The 20,007-nt window shown below is 40.6% G+C and overlaps 1 protein-coding gene across 1 annotated transcript in view; it reads left to right on the top strand.

The window, feature by feature from the left end:
• LOC123775038 (KH domain-containing, RNA-binding, signal transduction-associated protein 2) overlaps nt 1-20,007 on the top strand; it is a 235,519-nt gene that overhangs the window by 158,880 nt on the left and 56,632 nt on the right. The window lies entirely within an intron of this gene.

Raw genomic sequence — 20,007 nt, 5'->3', positions numbered from 1 at the left:
GAGAGAGAGAGAGAGAGAGAGAGAGAGAGAGAGAGAGAGTGAGAGAGAGAGATGAGAGAGAGAGAGAGAGAGAGAGAGAGAGAGAGAGAGAGAGAGAGAGAGAGAGAGAGAGAGAGAGAGAGAGAGAGAGAGATATTATATCAGAAGGTTATACCCTAAAATATATACTCCATCTCTGTCATACTCAAACCCAAAACAAAGTTTAAAATCACATTACATAATATAATACACAGGTTTTGCTATGACATTTTTTGGGGCGCCAAATTACACGCGGGTTCAAATTAGTGGTTAATGAGTATTTTTGCTTGAGTGAAATTGACATCAGTGATGCAATGAATATTGTCATTTTTATCATTATTTAATAGGATCTATTGCTCGGTTTATGTGCTAAAATGATTTTAATTTTAATCTATGGCCAACTGTATGCGGTCAAAATGTATTGAACTTTTACCAAATTCTTTCGTCTGTCTCTCCAGAACCTCAGAGAATATATATATATATATATATATATATATATATATATATATATATATATATATATATAATATATATATATATATATAATATATATATATATATATATATATATATATATATATATATATATATATATATATACGTTATACTGTGGTATATTGCCACAGCCGGTTGTCCAGCAGAGAGAGAGCCCCGTTACTTAATGTCCCGCAACTCTGATGATCCTGTCGGTCGCTCAGACGGGATCACGGTGAACCCCTGGAAGGTAGACAGTTGGTGTGGGACTACACTTGTGTTTCAACTTTAGCCAACACCTATGTTGACTTCAGTGCTACACAGGCAGGAGGAGCTGCCAATCACCGGGAAGCAGCCAAGTCATGTAAATACAGAGACCTTGAGCACCACTACAATTTTGTCCCCATTGCCTCAGAGACACTTGGTGCCTGGGGTAAAAGTGCTGCTAGTTTTTTGAAGGAGTTGGGGTCCAAACTAATTGAAACAAGTAGAGACCCTAGAGCTGTCAGTTTTATCTTTCAGCGCCTTAGTGTGGCGATCCAGAGAGGAAATGCTCACTGCATCCATGGTTCCTGCCCACCATCTGAGGAGCTGGAGGAGCTGTACAACTTGTGACAAGCAGCCTTGTACCCTCCATGTAACCAATGTTGTAACCCTTTTTGTGTAATGAAATTTTCAAATAAAGTTAGATATATACACACATACCAAAAGAATAGGAGTGGTAGGAGAAGAGATTATCAGTGTTCAGTGAGGATCCACAAGATTTTCTCTGGATACTTTTTATTTTCTTCTCAGAGGCAATGGGTCCATACACTTGCACCAGAGGTGCTACCCCTTCTAGGTTAAATATATATATATATATATATATATATATATATATATATATATATATATATATATATATATGCAAACAAGCCTGAATGGTCCCCAGGACTATTCAGGCTTCAAAACTCACACCCCAGAAAACTGGGGTGTGAGTTTTCAGTTATATATATATATATATATATATATATATATATATATATAAAGATAGACATGAATGTTTATATAAGACCAATCCAAACGTTTATCGGAAACCTAACGTTTATTTAAAGCCAAACGTTTACTTAGTTAATAACCTCTGTGTGGACTATTTGCAGAGCCACTCACGCCCTCACTCGGTCAACAGACAAGTGCCAGTCGTCTCCGGTGGCTGAGTGCCACTCAAAGGAGAATCACGGTCACGAGGCCCTTAAGAGGAGGACGACTGAACACTTCTCGTCGAGCCAACACAATCAGCTGATGATGACGCCCATTTTTTTGTTGTTTTCAGGAGGGAGAAACTCGCGTATTTCCAAATTGACACCTTCGGCTCTTTTTTTTTTAAATAAATCAGTAAGAGTTCATTCTAATTAATTAGAATTACTCATAAAAGATAGAAAATGGAACTATTTTACACATATGTCGTTAACTTCAGAGAGAGAGAGACAGTCAGGCTATTTAAAATTCTGAAATGTTTTAAAGTGACTTCTAGTTCGAATGAGATCCCTCGTAACTTTGAAATTCAAAACTATTTTCCTACATTCAAATTTTTGTATACACTCCTCTAACGGTAATTCATTTGTAACTTAATATAAAGATACATTTTGCAAATACACGTGTATTTATAATTAATTTTCATTTGCTAATATCTGTTTATTTTTTCTTAATGTAAAGTTTAAATTTATAAGATTTCTTTTTATAAATTGAACAAATTATCGTTAATGATTCGTATTCAAATATTTACAACAGTACTTTGTTATACGGTATGAAGAAAATGTATCGTTTCAATCAAATATTATTATTCAACAACGTTGTAACATTTGACAAATTATAGACAACAAGCCAATCAAAATCGAAACCGTTAAAAATTTAAATTCAAAACAATGCGACCGTTAAAACGATTTGGAATTTTCCCACAGTTTCACAACATACTCACGCGGTTTTCACCTAAATAATACATCATAATAACATTTTTCTTCCTTTAAAACTGTACTTAACTTTTCATTTTTACCGCAAACTATAATAAAGGAAGAGGCGCCTGCGACTTTTGAAAGAAAATAAACCGCAAATAGGAAAGAACGACATGGCCGCTTTCCAGCACTGAGAAAAATACCTCCCAGAACGTCTATTATATATATATATATATATATATATATATATATATATATATATATATATATATATATATATATATATATATATATATATATATATATATATATATATATAACGAGAAAAGATGACACTACAAGACGTCACTTCCGTCGCTGTATCACGTGACGGGTCTAAGCCAATGGGGAAAGATGACATTATGGCGAGCTATGATTGGTCTAGAGGTGAAATATCAACCAATTAGCGTTGAGTTGGTGACGTAATGCGACAGCTAGTGTGTGCCTCAGCACCTCACTCGCCGCCCGACCTCTGAGCGGTGCAGACCTTCCTTCAAGGGTGACGAGACACTACGGGCTCGCCATAGCCCGTGCTACTTGGAACTTTTTGTTCCGGGTAGCGAATCTTAAACAACAACAACAACTTCAAGGGTGACGGGACAGAGTTCAGCATAAGGTTAAAGAATCGTTGGAGAATGTGTGTATTTGTGAGCGGAGAGGTCAATATCCTTATCTAATTTTTGGATATATGGTATTTGGTTAAAATTTGCGAGACAATTTTGCTAAATAATTTTTTTTCTTCACTTTCAGGTTTGGCTCGAAGTTTCTCGGTCTCTTGATATTGGTAAGGAGAGAGAGAGAGAGAGAGAGAGAGAGAGAGAGAGAGAGAGAGAGAGAGAGAGAGAGAGAGAGAGAGAGAGAGAGAGAGAGAGAGAGAGAGAGAGAGAGAGAGAGAGACAGACAGAACAAACAAAATTAAACACTCTCCATATCATTGTACACTTAAATGACAATTAAAAATTAATAATTAACATTTTCCTCAGCCATAAATGGTCTCATGGAAAGAGCAGCACTTTAGACTTTAACCCCAGCAAATGTAAAGGCATTAGAATACTAACAGGAGCGAGAAACGACACTTGGGGGATAAGCTGTCTCATTTCAGATCTGGGAACTGGTAAATGTCTTCATAGTCTTCTACACGCTACTAGGCGACGGTAAAAAACGCTATATACAACCTACATCAGACCAAATCTTGAGAATGCAACTCTCCCTGGAATCTCATTTGTGCAATGCTGGGAGAGGGAGTGGTGGGGAAGCAGAGATGAGAGGGGAATAAAAGGATCAAGAGTCATTAAATGATCAATAATTGGAAAAACGGGGATTAGGAGTTCAATCTTAGTCCTGCAAAATTTGTCATGTATGTCAGAAGGCTTTTACCTCGCTGATGAGACCAGTTTTAGAGTATGCCGTCCCAACATGGAGCCCCAAAGTTTTATAAGTTTGCGATGACGCTCAGCCCAGAATTGTGGAGAATAGGGGTATGAAGAGGGCCTAAAAGAACTATACCTGACGACAGCGATGGGAGACATGACAGTAACGTATAAGATATCTAGGGAGATTGACAGAGTGGAAAAAAGAGGAAATGTTCACAACACCAAAAGTAGAAGAAGGCATTGATGGAAACTACATTCACGATTTTAAGAATAGATATAATAGAAGAATAGTTCAGCAGTCATTGCATTACACAACCGGTGGCTAGAAAGGTGGGGTCCATGAGCTGAAGCTTGATATAATTCAAGACCAATTAGGTGAGAACACACACACACACGTGTGTGCGGGGCTTGGTAGCCTGGTGGATAGCGCGCAGGACTCGTAATTCTGTGGCGTGGGTTCGATTCCCGCATCAGGCAGAAACAAATGGGCAAAGTTTCTTTCACCCTAAGTGCCCCTGTTACCTAGCAGTAAATAGGTACCTGGGAGTTAGTCAGCTGTCACGGGCTGCTTCCTGGGGTGTGTGTGTGTGTGTGTGTGTGTGTGTGTGTGTGTGTGTGTGTGTGTGTGTGTGTGTGGTGTGGGAAAAAAAAAAAAGTAGTTAGTAAGTTAGTAGTTAGTAAACAGTTGAGAGGCGGGCCGAAAGAGCAAAGCTCAACCCCCGTAAAAACACAACTAGTAAACACACACACACACACAATATGCACAAACAAAAAGAATTGATGTGTTGAACTTGCAGGTAAGTTAACGATGCCTGAGGTAACTTCTCAGGTGCTCGGGACAACTTAGAGTAACTTATAGCTGAGATAAGTTGTTTTTCTTACCTAAAGCCTGTTATTAGTAACTTTGGTCCCAGCCTGATTTGTGGGGAGAGAGAGAGAGAGAGAGAGAGAGAGAGAGAGAGAGAGAGAGAGAGAGAGAGAGAGAGAGAGAGAGAGAGAGAGAGAGAGAGAGAGAGAGAGAGAGAGAGAGACAGACAGAGAGAAATCCGCAAAAGATGACGCCTATCGACCCATCAAACAACCCTCCTCAAACAAGCTAACAACCACCCAACAGCCCCTGGTAACCCAAACACAAGTATCTTTAACTACCGCAGAAACTCTAACTACCCTCGTCGTCTCCTCACCTCTATAATTACCTCTAACCACCTGTCAACACCACCTATTAGCCACTCGACATTTGACATCACGTGAATAGGCTTTGATTGATAATAGGGATCTGGGAGCCAATTACAATTTGTTCCTTCTTCTTCGGGGACTTCTTGACCTATTTCCAAGTTTACTGTGATGTCGGGTAAATTGGGTGATCCGTCTTGCTGGTCGTTAGAGGGATTTAAGGGTTATTTGTGCGGATTTATCCTATCGTGTCTATTACTTAGGAGAAAGGGGGCTATAGATTAACCAGTCACACACTCGCCTACAACCAGTCACACACTCGCCTACAACCAGTCACACACTCGCCTACAACCAGTCACACACTCACCTACAACCAGTCACACACACTCGCCTACAACCAGTCACACACTCGCCTACAACCAGTCACACACTCACCTACAACCAGTCACACACTCGCCTACAACCAGTCACACACTCGCCTACAACCAATCACCCATCTGCCAATCACACACCCACCTACCTCTCAATGGTCGTTCGGTCGCTGTCACACTTCATACTAAGGGTGGGTTTGTGTGGGGGGTGTAATTACCTAAGTGTAGTTGCAGGATGAGAGCTACGCTCGTGGTGTCCCGTCTTCCCAGCACTCTTTGTCATATAACGCTTTGATGATACTGACGGTCTTGGCCTCCACCACCTTCTCACCTAACTTGTTCCAACCGTCTACCACTCTGTCAAAGAATATGTTCTAATATTTTTTCGGCATCTGTTTTCTTAGCTTGAATCTGTCTCCTTCTGTTTATGAAGTTGATGGTTCCAGGAATTCCTCTTTGTCAATTTGGTCTGTTCCTGTTAGTATTTTGTAAGAGGTGATCATATCACCTCTCTTCGATCTTCTAGGCTACTACCTCGTGGCTACTATCCAAAACCACCCCCTAGGTCTCGTTCTTTAATATATATCTGTAATTCCTTTCCACATAATTTGTAAGTTGTGTGTGGTCTATTTTCTCCGATTCTACATTCCATAACATGGCATTTATTCACGTTGAATTCCATTTGCCACTTGACGCTCCAAGCACTTATTTTATCTAGAACAATTTGAAGGGCATTACAATCGTCTGCGTCTCCTGTCTTCCCCAGTATCTTAGCATCATCCACAAACATGTTCATATAATTCTGTATTCCTTCTGGTGGATCGTTTATGTAGAGGATGAACATTACTGGTGCAAGAACTGAGCCCTGTGGTACTCCGCTAGTGACACTCCTCCAGTCAGATACATTGTCTCTGATTACTGCTCTCATCTGTCTGTCAGTTAAAAAAAAATTCATCCATGTCAGAAGTCTGAATGAATTATATCTGTTCCAGTATTTTTTTTTTATCTCACTCCTTGTGTGTTGGTATATACAATTTTTAGTAACATGTTCCCTTTCACTTTGTCCTTCACTTCCCCCCTTCCTTTAATGATTTTGTTGCTTTGTTTTTATGTACCATTTCACTAGCTTTCCAGTCCCTGACACTTTGTAGAAAAAATAAATTCTTTCTTTTTCATGTCTGTTCCCATTTAGACGTTTCGCTTCATCGAGGTTTGTTTTCAGCTTTTCTCTGTCTTGCTGTGACAGGTCTTGTCTTATTGACCGAAGTTTGCCATCCTCATCACTCCAATTTTCTGGCATTTCTAACCACTTACCTCATTTATGCCCGAAACGCTTTGCGTAATAGTGGCTTTAGGCATTGTATGTACTAGCTCTATCTATAAATCCATCAATCTTTGTAAAATCTCTTGTATGTATGTACCTTACCTAAATAAACATTTATTTATTTATTATTTATTTCACCCAATTAAATATCACCCTTAAGGGGCGGTTTTTGTCTTTCTCATATTTTCCTATCCTAAAATCACTGACATTTTCTTTTGAATTGAGGCATTCTAAACCTATTATTTTCTCTATGGTTTTCATCTTTACTGCTTCTCGGTCGAACCTAGATGATATTTCCTTTTCTAAACACCCAAAAAATATTATGGACTTACTTCTATTTGCAGTATTTTTACTAATTTACTGCTGGTAACCAGTTCTTTCCGAATTGCTTGCCTAACTTCTGCATTTTGCAGACGATGAGTCACAATAACGTGGCTGAAATATGTTGACCAGACCACAATCGACTTGAGAATGGTCCAGGACGGACCGAAACGTCGTCGTCCCTTCACTTTCTAGTGTGTTGTCTGGTCAACGTATTTCTGCATCTTGTTGGTCATTTCTGGTTTTGACTTCCAAACACACTTCCTTGACCGTCTCTTTCTCTTTTACAACTTGCGTATATGTCTCTTTAATTTCCTCTTTGTACTTTTCTAGTACTGTATGCCTTTCTTGCTAGTTCTAGTGTGTGTGTGTGCGTGCATTCCTGCGTTCGTGAATGGCGTGCGAGTAACGTTAAAACACACACACCCACACACACACACAACACCCACACACACACACACACACCCACCCACACAACACCCACCCACACCCACCCACACCCACCCACACACACCCACACCCACCCACACACACCCACACCCACACACAACACACAGATAACACACGCCACCATTCACAAATCGACGTCAATAAACGCACCCCCTCTCACCTGTCCACTGATAATCACCAACACCTACACCTCTCTCCTACACCCAATCCTTCCTCCTGGCCACACAAAAACACCCACCACGATACGGGGGGGTGACAAATGCCCTCCTCCCAGCGCAACAGTATTTATTTACACAACCAGACATTTAATCGTGCTTCGCGACAAGCTGTGTATAAATTATAGAGCTTGTCTCCTGTGATATGGCTTCGAGACGCAGGTGTTCTTTGGGGGTGATGTATGTGGTCCTGGGGGGTGGGGGGGGGGGTTGTTTGTCACTGGTGTATGCTGTTATGTCGCAGTTTAAGCTACAGCTGTAGCGTCAGGTGTGTAGGGGGGGGGGGGAAGTCTGATGCTCAAACCATTGCAGAAGTTTGTCCTAAGTCACTAATACGCAAAGGGTGCGTGTGTGTGTGTGTGTGTGTGTGTGTGTGTGTGTGTGTGTGTGTGTGTGTGTGTGTGTGTGTGTACAGATTCGAGGGGCATAAATTTATCTCACATACTCACATCCCCCTAAGAAACAGCCCGTAGCGGCTGTCTAACTCCCAGGTACCTATCAACGGCTAGGTAGACCAGGGGCATCAGGGTGAAAGAAACTCTGCCCAATTGTATCTGCTGGATTACAAAGAATCTTACTGAGCCACGAATCTTCCTAATCCACGAATCATCCCAAAAATGATAGTGTCTGTCTGTCTGTCCGAGGCTTAAGGGTAGATGATTGGGGGGATTTGCTTCGTGCAACTTTTCAGGATGACACATTGGTGGTAGGGGACTGACATAGGTCGAGGTCGGCCCCGACTCCTTAAGAGAGAGAGAGAGAGAGAGACCCGGGTACTTCCGGGTACCTAATGACCTTATTAAATCACTGTATATCCGTCTTCAACGGCCCCATTAAGCTGTTCAGATATACCATGGGAGCTGCAGGTATGGGAGCTGCAGGTATGGGAGCTGCAGGTATGAAAGCTGCAGGTATGAAAGCTGCAGGTATGGGAGCTGCAGGTATGAGAGCTGCAGGTATGGGAGCTGCAGGTATGGGAGCTGCAGGTATGGGAGTTGCAGGTATGGGAGCTGCAGGTATGGGAGCTGCAGGTATGGGAGTTGCAGGTATGGGAGCTGCAGGTATGGGAGTTGCAGGTATGGGAGCTGCAGGTATGGGAGCTGCAGGTATGGGAGTTGCAGGTATGGGAGCTGCAGGTATGGGAGCTGCAGGTATGGGAGCTGCAGGTATGGGAGCTGCAGGTATGGGAGCTGCAGGTATGAAAGCTGCAGGTATGGGAGTTGCAGGTATGGGAGCTGCAGGTATGGGAGCTGCAGGTATGAGAGCTGCAGGTATGGGAGCTGCAGGTATGGGAGCTGCAGATATGAGAGCTGCAGGTATGGGAGCTGCAGGTATGGGAGTTGTAGGTATGAGAGCTGCAGGTATGGGAGCTGCAGGTATGGGAGCTGCAGGTATGAGAGCTGCAGGTATGGGAGTTGTAGGTATGAGAGCTGCAGGTATGGGAGCTGCAGGTATGGGAGTTGTAGGTATGAGAGCTGCAGGTATGGGAGCTGCAGGTATGGGAGCTGCAGGTATGGGAGCTGCAGGTATGGGAGCTGCAGATATGAGAGCTGCAGATATGAGAGCTGCAGGTATGGGAGCTGCAGGTATGGGAGTTGCAGGTATGGGAGCTGCAGGTATGGGAGTTGCAGGTATGGGAGCTGCAGGTATGGGAGCTGCAGGTATGGGAGTTGCAGGTATGGGAGCTGCAGGTATGGGAGCTGCAGGTATGGGAGCTGCAGGTATGGGAGCTGCAGGTATGGGAGCTGCAGGTATGAAAGCTGCAGGTATGGGAGTTGCAGGTATGGGAGCTGCAGGTATGGGAGCTGCAGGTATGAGAGCTGCAGGTATGGGAGCTGCAGGTATGGGAGCTGCAGATATGAGAGCTGCAGGTATGGGAGCTGCAGGTATGGGAGTTGTAGGTATGAGAGCTGCAGGTATGGGAGCTGCAGGTATGGGAGCTGCAGGTATGAGAGCTGCAGGTATGGGAGTTGTAGGTATGAGAGCTGCAGGTATGGGAGCTGCAGGTATGGGAGTTGTAGGTATGAGAGCTGCAGGTATGGGAGCTGCAGGTATGGGAGCTGCAGGTATGGGAGCTGCAGGTATGGGAGCTGCAGGTATGGGAGCTGCAGATATGAGAGCTGCAGATATGAGAGCTGCAGGTATGGGAGCTGCAGGTATGGGAGCTGCAGGTATGGGAGTTGCAGGTATGGGAGCTGCAGGTATGGGAGCTGCAGGTATGGGAGCTGCAGGTATGGGAGCTGCAGGTATTGGAGCTGCAGGTATGAAAGCTGCAGGTATGGGAGCTGCAGGTATGAGAGCTGCAGGTATGAGAGCTGCAGGTATGGGAGCTGCAGGTATTGGAGCTGCAGGTATGAAAGCTGCAGGTATGGGAGCTGCAGGTATGAGAGCTGCAGGTATGGGAGTTGTAGGTATGAGAGCTGCAGGTATGGGAGCTGCAGGTATGGGAGCTGCAGGTATGAGAGCTGCAGGTATGGGAGTTGTAGGTATGAGAGCTGCAGGTATGGGAGCTGCAGGTATGGGAGTTGTAGGTATGAGAGCTGCAGGTATGGGAGCTGCAGGTATGGGAGCTGCAGGTATGGGAGCTGCAGGTATGGGAGCTGCAGGTATGGGAGCTGCAGGTATGAGAGCTGCAGGTTTGGGAGCTGCAGGTATGGGAGCTGCAGGTATGGGAGCTGCAGGTATGAGAGCTACAGGTATGGGATCTCTCTCCCATAAGGCTCGTCGTGTCCCTAAACTGCCTTACAAGACCCAAAATACACTCTAATGACGTAGTTAGCGTAGCGAGATGTGATATACTTCAGCATACCTCACTGCTGGGCGTGATATACTGAGCATACTTCACGACTGGTAGTATATTTGGTCGTCATACCTCTCTATATATCAGAAACAGGGTATATGCATCTTACCCTACTACGGGCTCACCATAGCCCGTGCTGCTTGGAACTTTTTGTTCCAAGTAGCGAATCTTTAACAACAACAACAACATACGCATCAACACCAGGTGTATACATACACCTGGTGTATACATACACCTGGTGTATACATACAGTAATTACAGATACTATAAGTTGACTAATACACAGAAACACCGGTTGAAACACACAGGTTGCCGGTTGAGAGGCGGGACCAAAGAGCCGAAGCTCAACCCCCGCAAGCACGACTAGATGAGTACATAAGGAGCGGTCGATAAAGCTATCCCACACTATACTGATAATGAATTTATAGAACTCCATAACTCAAGGGTTTCGAGAAAATACCCAATTGCGAGGCTAATGTAATCCAATCCATTCTCCTATTTAACTAGCGGTTGTTACAACTATGTGTACCGTAGTACAAATACTGACATACTAAGCAATTAGATAGTAGAAGTTTGTACTATTCACTTTATAGTGTCGGAAGAAAATGAAGGTAAAAAACTAATTTAGATATTCTTAGGCCTAGTATAGTACATATATGTACTATATTAGGCCTCAGATATCGTGTGTATTAGGCCTAAGAAGGTTAGGTTAGGTTAGTTTGTCTTTGCAACATATGTAGAAAATCGTTTTCCGGTTTGTCCATATTCAATAGTACCGATTTCTACTTTCTAATGGCGTTGTATGTCGGTATATTTATTTAGAAATAGAAAGAAATTGTAATAGTGAAATGGTTAAGAGTGAAATAGTCAACTATGCAAGATGGATGCATTTTAACTATTACAAAAATAGGCTTGGAGAAAAATGGCTTGCATTTTTCAAACTCAAATTATAAATGTATATATATTTTTTCGAAAACAAAAAAAAATAAAATAAATGTCGGATATTTATCATTGATGCCAAACAGCATAAAAATAAATAATTTAAATGTGCTGTATTTTGCACTACAGCTGACAGTGCAGTGTTGAAATTAATACAGCAAATTTATTGCCTCCTGGTCTCACTTTCAAGCTCAATATACTTCAGACTTTTCCTAACAAGTAAAATAATTTTAAAGTTTATATATCAAGAAATATAAATCAATTTAGTAGCAACGAATGTGAGAGTCATTAAACTCTACTCTCTCCTCTTATCTCTACTCTCTAAGCACTAAGATTACCACTCATCTTACGACCGCCCATCATGGTCCAGGCGGTAGTGCATATGCCTGGGGAGTTCAGACAGTTCGATCCCATTGTATAGACTCGTTTTTATTTTCTCATTTGCACTGATGTTTTCTCCTATGAACAGGGGTTCAGTATCTATAGCTAACATGGATGGAAGTCATAGTATCTATAGTTACTTTAGAGACTTCGTCGTCATCTATAGGGTGAAACAAGGCACTTGAACCCCGCATTCTAATTCCATATTAAAACTTACTACAATTTACCAGAAATATTTTCTAAAGTGATTTAAAAACCTTTCATTTTAACATTTCATAAAATTGTTCGATAATTAAAAATACTTTTTTTAATTATATTGCTCAATAACATTTCATAAAATATTTGCTATTCATTATCAGTATTACCTTTAATTAATTTTAATGACACCTTTATGAAGCCTCACAGGTATGTATTATCATAAAATATAATATATGCCGACTCAGGGCCATTATGTTTACATGGAGTCAGCTGATGGCCGCCTGGGCTCGTTCAGAGAAAATTTTAGATTTCAGAAAGTCTAAAAAGACAGGGCAAGACAGGTAGGAACAGTGACGTTACAGGACAAAGGCTGAACTCATTCTAGCTTGGTCAAGTAAGGCTGAACTCATTCTAACTTGGTCAAGTAAGGCTGAACTCATTCTAACTTGGTCAAGTAAGGCTGAACTCATTCTAACTTATTTAAGTAAGGCTGAACTCATTCTAACTTATTCAAGTAAGGCTGAACTCATTTTAACTTATTCAAGTAAGGCTGAACTCATTCTGACTTATTCAAGTGAGGCTGAACTCATTCTAACTTATTCAAGTAAGGCTGAACTCATTTTAACTTATTCAAGTAAGATTGAACTCATTCTAACTTATTCAAGTAAGACTGAACTCATTCTAACTTATTCAAGTAAGACTGAACTGATGTTCTCAGCAACTTATTTTCGAACACTTATTATGACAAGAAAATAGTTCAAATCTGATTATATTAAATACCCAAAGAGTAGAACACATAGGAAAGTTTACATGTGTGGTCTACCAATTAGTATACCTTAGTAAGATTACATGAGTATACTTGAGCGAAACGTGAATTATACTAGCATAGGCATCTAGGCCTACTGTATTGTTTCATTAAAATTACTACTTAATTATTCTGTAAGCTACAATGTAAACTACTGTATCCTGTATTCTATAGTTGTGTGGGTATATTTTCATTTACGAGAGAGAGAGAGAGAGAGAGAGAGAGAGAGAGAGAGAGAGAGAGAGAGAGAGAGAGAGAGAGAGAGAGAGAGAGAGAGAGAGAGAGAGAGAGACTTACAAGATAAACATTCACTTTTAAAACCTTATAATTTAATTTTTTTTCATAAATTACATTTTCCGGTTTCCAAATTTTATCTGAAAACCTAAATTACTATCAACATCTCTCGTCCGGATAAGCAAGCAAGATGACAGTGATCCGGATCCCGTGTTTTAGTGAGACTTTTGTCAATAAACTCGTGCGACTAAATGTCAACAAACCCACGTGTCTACGAAAGTAAACAAACCCACGTGTCTACGAAAGTAAATAAACACATGTCGGAAACAAGTGGGGACACCGGACGAAGATTTGGAAATATTAGTTTAACATAGGCACATAGGGGAGGGAGAGAGAGAGAGAGAAAGAGAGAGAGAGAGAGAGAGAGAGAGAGAGAGAGAGAGAGAGAGAGAGAGAGAGAGAGAGAGAGAGAGAGAGAGAGAGAGAGAGAGAGAGAGAGAGAGAGACAGACAGACAGACAGACAGACAGACAGACAGACAGACAGACAGATGATTCAATATTCCTGTACCTAAAACGTGAAATTACTTTTGAAATCCGTGAAAGTTCTATTTTATTATAAAAATGCTAATTAGGATTTTGTTTAAACCATAAAAGGCTTTAAACAAACATGTAGTCTAATCAAGAAGCACACACACACACACACACACACACACAGACTCAAACACAAGGCCAAACAGACGGGCAAACAGTTCCAAACTATTCACGTTCCAACTCCTGCATGAATGTGTGTGTGTGTGTGTGTGTGTGTGTGTGTGTGTGTGTGTGTGTGTGTGTGTGTGTGTGTGTGTGTGTGTGTGTGTGTGTGTGTGTGTGTAATTATATTAAGACTTAGCAGGCGAGATAATCCCCGAGAATTGGCAGTCTGATAATTACAATCATACTATTTTAGAAGCAATGCTGAGGACAGATGAGACAGACAGACAGACAGACAGGCAGACAGACAGGCAATCCGACAGACACAGCATAACTCACCCATCGTGGAAATATTTCATTATTTTGACCAGTCTGACAGATATTGGACAGAATGTTTTATGTCCGCTGACGACGTGATAGCGGTTCACTCTTTTCCACGTCTGTCAGTTGGTCAATTTCCATCTGTCTATCTCTCTGCCTCTGTCTATCTGTTTCTGTACATCTGTCAGTCTGTCTGTATCTGCCACTCAAACTAAACCTGTTTTTTATGACTTTCATACCATATATATACACACAATTCCTCCATACAAGCAGATAACAGGTGTGTGTATATATACACACCTAGATATACACACAGCCTCTTGGTGTATATAGCTGCCTAGAGATGTATATACGAAAATGTACATACACCGAAAAGCGATGTATATATGTGAAACGAACAAAATAAACCCCATTTTACGTCGAAATTAGCATAGCAAACGCAAAAAATTCCTCAGCTATGCAACAAAATGATTCTGATTAGACTCATGTTGCGTCATAGAACAACGGAGCAACATTGAATGCAATACGCTAACCTCCTGTATCTATCAACTACAGTCAGATATATCTATCAACTACAGTCAGATATATCTATCAACTACAGTCAGATTAAAGGAATTGTTTAAAGCTTTCCGGGTCATGCAAACACCACAGCGGGTTTTCTTCCTATTGGGGAGTGTATGCTGCTATAGCGGTGTGTCCGCTCACAGGATGAGTGGCGCTGCCCAATAAAACTCGCCCCTCGGGGCAAAATTGAAATATATATTATATATATCATATATATATATTATTTGTATTATATATATACATAACACAGGATTACTATAAAAATTGTGAAAAATATGTTTACGGACAGAATTTGTCTGTCTGTCTCTCATTTTTAGTATATACATTATCAGTCACCACCAATGTTTTTTTCCATGTGTTTTAAAGTTTATTTTTGTGGTTTGGTGTTTTTTTTTCATTCCCTGAATTGAGTGTTCGGCCTGGTGTTTTTTTCCCCAGCTGCGTATTGCGCGTGTTTTAAATTCTAATAAAAACAATTTTTTTTATATCACTCCTTTATTTTTTAAATTTATTTGCGTCGCTCGAAGAATCTTTATCATATTTCTCCCATTATTGAAATGTTTTATTTTATTATTTACATTTCCAAAAGCATTATATTTATTGGTTTGATTGCCGGTAAAATCAGTATAGGAGGCAGGAGGAGGGATTCGAACCGGGGATACTGGGTACACTTCCAAGCACATGCCTCAAACCATTGAAAATATTATCAGTAGTAGTCCTATATATTCTATATAGGATATATAGGCCTATATATTCTATATAGGACTTCCCCTCACACGTTCTGGTGTGATATATAGGATATAATATATATAGGACTTCTTACCCTCCAATGTTACCTTCAAATGCACAGAGAATTCACAATAATTATATAGTTAAACTTCTCCCCAATTAATTAAATTATCAATCCTCCCATTATTGCATTATCAGGCTAATTAATCTAATTATCGCCCCATTAACTATATTATTAACTTACGGTAATTATATTATCAACCCCCATTCATTATATTATTAACTTTCATCAATTACATTTTAATTCCTATTAATTTGAATGCTAACATAAATTAATTCGAACACCGATACGGTATAATCCGAACGCTAGGATCCGTTAAATCGATCACCTCTGAATTCCACCGAACGCCGCTAAATTTTGAACATTTGAATTCAAGCGCAGTTCGAATTGTATACCGAATGCATTTTCTCCAAGTCTAAATTGTCTCTAAGACTCCAGACACGTAATATAAATGTCTAACAAACAGTTTCCAACTCTCAAGTAAACACCTCAAACTGTTCACTATAAACAGTTATAACTTTCAAACACTTTTAACGGTCCAAGCACGCCCAAACTTCGGAAGGAAAAAAAAAATATCAAAGTTTCGAACTTTAGTGTCCGAATTTTGTGATTAAGTATTTATGATAAGAAACAAAGAGGAGAGAGAGAGAGAGAGAGAGAGAGAGAGAGAGAGAGAGAGAGAGAGAGAGAGAGAGAGAGAGAGAGAGAGAGAGAGAGAGAGAGAGAGAAGAGACTAATTCTGTAAAAAGTTTGTAATTAATCTCTATAGATGTCAATGCCTTTCTCCCTTCCCCCCCCCCCCCGTACACCCCCCCCCTTCCACGACCCACTAACGACCACGGGGCTGGTAATTAGGTCAAGTGTGTTCAGCATGCAGGCACCACGACAAAATCAGTGTGAGCGTAATTACCTCGACCCCAGACCCTTGGAACAGCCGTGCTGAATGCGTACAACCCGTCCTCTCAGCTAATGCGTCTCATTCTGTACGCAATCCACCAAATCCATTAAAAAAATCCGACGTATTAGTCAGATTAATCCTCCAACACTTTGGAGGATTAATAGAGAGGCCGGGTCCAAGAGCTAATGCTCGAAGCTGTAGGGACAAATAGATGAGCACACACACACACACACACACACTAAGATTACCTCAGGCAGGGAATTTCCGTCGTATGAAATCCGCTGCATGTCTCTCTCTCTTCTCTTGTCTCTCCTTTATTCTCTCTTCTTCATTCCCCCTCTCCTTCCACTCTTCTCCTCCCCCCTCTCTCCCTCTTCTCTCCTTCCTCCTAATCCCAGTATTATCTTAGTCCTCCCTCTTCGCTACAGACCTATTGCGTCGCTAATACTAGGCTTTTAATTTCACTAAATTACGACGTTGATTTACGACGTTGCGATCGATAGCCTCATAAAAGCGACGCATTAAGTGTGAGGACAGGGTGGGTATAGATATCATACACGCAACTCAAATCCTGTATAAGATGTTCAATGTAGGGGGGGTAGAAATCGCCTAAGCTACTCTATCCCTTTGAGATGTATTTATTGCTTATCTCAATAAACATACTTGAACTTGAACTTGATGTTCAATGTTGTATAACATTTTCTAATGTTGTATATCTTATATCACCGGTGGTGGTGTTAAGATGTGCCGGGGTTAATTGGGGTGGTTCTGTAGTTAGGGGTAAATCATGTTATGTGCGGGAGACTGGTCGTGTACTGTGTATGTTTACTGTGGTACCTGCTTGCTCTCTCTCTCTCTCTCTCTCTCTCTCTCTCTCTCTCTCTCTCTCTCTCTCTCTCTCTCTCTCTCTCTCTCTCTCTCTCTCATCTCTCCCTCACTCCTCAGCTGGTTCCTAGGTCTGGTTCGGGCGCCGTCTGGTAAAATATCTAATTCCATTTCCCCCCCGACTCCACTGCCCCAGAGGGGGGAGGGATATAGGGGGAGGGGATATAGGGGGAGGGGGATATAGGGGGAAAGGGGGGGGGGGTAAAATAGAGCCACAGTATATTCATCTGCTCAATATATTAGAATATATTTTGAAATTTTATTGATATGTTTTGTTTGGACAAATTTTAATTCAAATATTTTTTTTAAATTGGATGAAGTTTAATATAAATAAGATTTAAATTGGATTAAGTTTAATAAAAAATAGATTTAAATTGGATTAAGTTTTATAAAAAATAGATTTAAATTGGATTAAGTTTGATAAAAAATTGATTTAAATTGGATAAAATTTAGTGAAAAATAGATTTTAATTGAATAAAGTTACATAAAAATAGATTTTCATGATAAAAATTAGTATGAAAGATTTATTAATTATTATTTCACTTCTGAACTAGGCTAAATAAAATGATAAAATCTTCCGCAACATTTAAAAATTCTGAAAGCTAGGAATTTATTTTTTTATTTTTTTTGAATTTCAAATACATAAAATTCCAAAAGCATTTTCTTCGCATTTAAAAATTCCCGGACAAATATATACTGAAATAAATTTTTTAAATATTTATGAAGCAAGAAATGGGTAAAGAAAATTCGTTATAAATTTAAATAACCAATTTTGGCTTAACGGTCCGAATAAAATTTTATCATATGAATTTAGAAAATAAATAAATCATAGATTTAAGAGACATTAAAGATGGTGAGAGAGTCTAGGAGGGGAGGAGGGGGGGGGGGGAGGGAGAGAGATGAGGGAGAATGGTGAGAGGTAAGAGATAACAATTTCATTCTTAGCCGATAACCAAGTTTTGCACATATGTGTTATCTTAAATTCCATTGTACTCTCTCTAACACATTCACTCTCATATCTCAAAGGCTTTTTCAGACTCACAAACTCACATACGAACTCTTACAATCATTATCATTAACGCCAGATGTCTTTAGAAACTTGTGTAAGGAACCATTCAGAACATTGTATACCACGTATGTCAGACCAATCCTAGAGTATGCAGTTCCAGCCTGGACTCCATATACCTGGACAAACGCAAGATAAAGCTGGAGAAGATTCAGAGTCCCGGAGCTGAGAGGTATGAGTTACGAGGAAAGGCTATACTGGAATTCAACGTCCTTGTACGACACAAGTGCAAGGGGAGACATGATCACTACCTACACAATTTTCAGATTGAGAGAGTAGATAAAGACTCGCACAAGGTGGCACAGATAGAAACTTAGTATTTAAGTGAGCCACAGAGACATTAGAAAGACAATTTTCTGTGTCAGATAAGTTGATAAATGAAATGCATCTGAAAGTGATATAGTGGAGGCTGACTCTATAGTTTCATATGAGGAAATGATAGAGCCCAGTAGACTCAGAAGCCTGTACACCAGCTGATTGATGGCTAAGAGGCGGGACCAAGGAGCCGAAGCTCAATCCCCGAAAGCACAACAACTAGGTGAGTACTCTCACTCTCTCTCTCACCTTTTATTTCTCGCTTCGCTTGCAAATCCAATTGTCAATTAATTCTATAACAAACAAATTTACAAAAGCCGTACATAATCCACCTTATTGATTGCATACACACACACACACACGCACACACACACACACACACATACACACATACACACACACACACACACACGTTTCAGGAAACAGGGTCCCAAATGAGAGGGAGAAATAGAAATGACGGTAACATCATAACAGCGTTCAGGAACCTGTGTAAGGAATCATTCAGAACCTTGTATACCACATATGTAAGACCAATCCTGGAGTATGCGGCCCCAGCATGGAGCCCGTACCTTGTCAAGCACAAGACGAAGCTGGAAAAAGTTCAGAGGTATGCCACTAGACTAGTCCCAGAATTAAGAGGCATGAATTACGAGGACAGGCTGCGTGAAATGCACTTCACGACACTGGAAGACAGAAGAGTAAGGGGAGACATGATCACTACCTACAAAATTCTCAGAGAAATTGACAGGGTATTGGCCCATAACGGGACCTCAATAAACCAAACAGGCTTCCTATCTCTAATAATTCGAAACTATACAACCTCGAAAACCAAGCTGGAGTAATCACAAGTCCCAAGAGAGGACCTAACAGTCAGGAAACAGGGTCCTAAATAGAGAAATAGAAATATCGAAAAATAATAAATACTGTTCCCGCCATTAATCTGTTATAGAAAATGGTCGCACCCTAATGCCCCAACCGTGTAAAAAAGTCCTAAATATCAATGCCTACAGGAAAAAATATATATGCATGGAATTCGGGCATGAAAAGCTTTCGTAAAGCTTTTAATTGGTTGTCCTAGAAATTTAGTACATTTGCATGTAAGGTGATGAGAATATAACATAAAGTTACAGGTAATTTGAAACGCGAAAAAAAAGAAAACCGGAATATTTCAGGTCGAGCGGGTAACTTAGTTATATGATATTCCCCATAACAGCTGTTAAAGATATGAGAGGTGGTCCTTCTCAAGTTCTTTCCCCTCTCATCCCATCAATCTTGCCCCTTCCCTATTTCGTCGTCCGGGTAATTGGTCACTGACTTTCTCTGACCAAATTAAATGAAAGTGAAGTTATTTAGATTATTTAAATTGGAGTTGAAATTGAAGGGTTGAGTCGATTTAAGTGGATGCTGTTATTGCTGCTGTTGTTGTTA

This window comes from Procambarus clarkii, chromosome 92 (genome assembly GCF_040958095.1).
Source record: "Procambarus clarkii isolate CNS0578487 chromosome 92, FALCON_Pclarkii_2.0, whole genome shotgun sequence".
Classification (NCBI taxonomy): Eukaryota; Metazoa; Arthropoda; class Malacostraca; order Decapoda; family Cambaridae; genus Procambarus; species Procambarus clarkii.
This window is presented reverse-complemented; position numbering and strand designations above follow the sequence as displayed.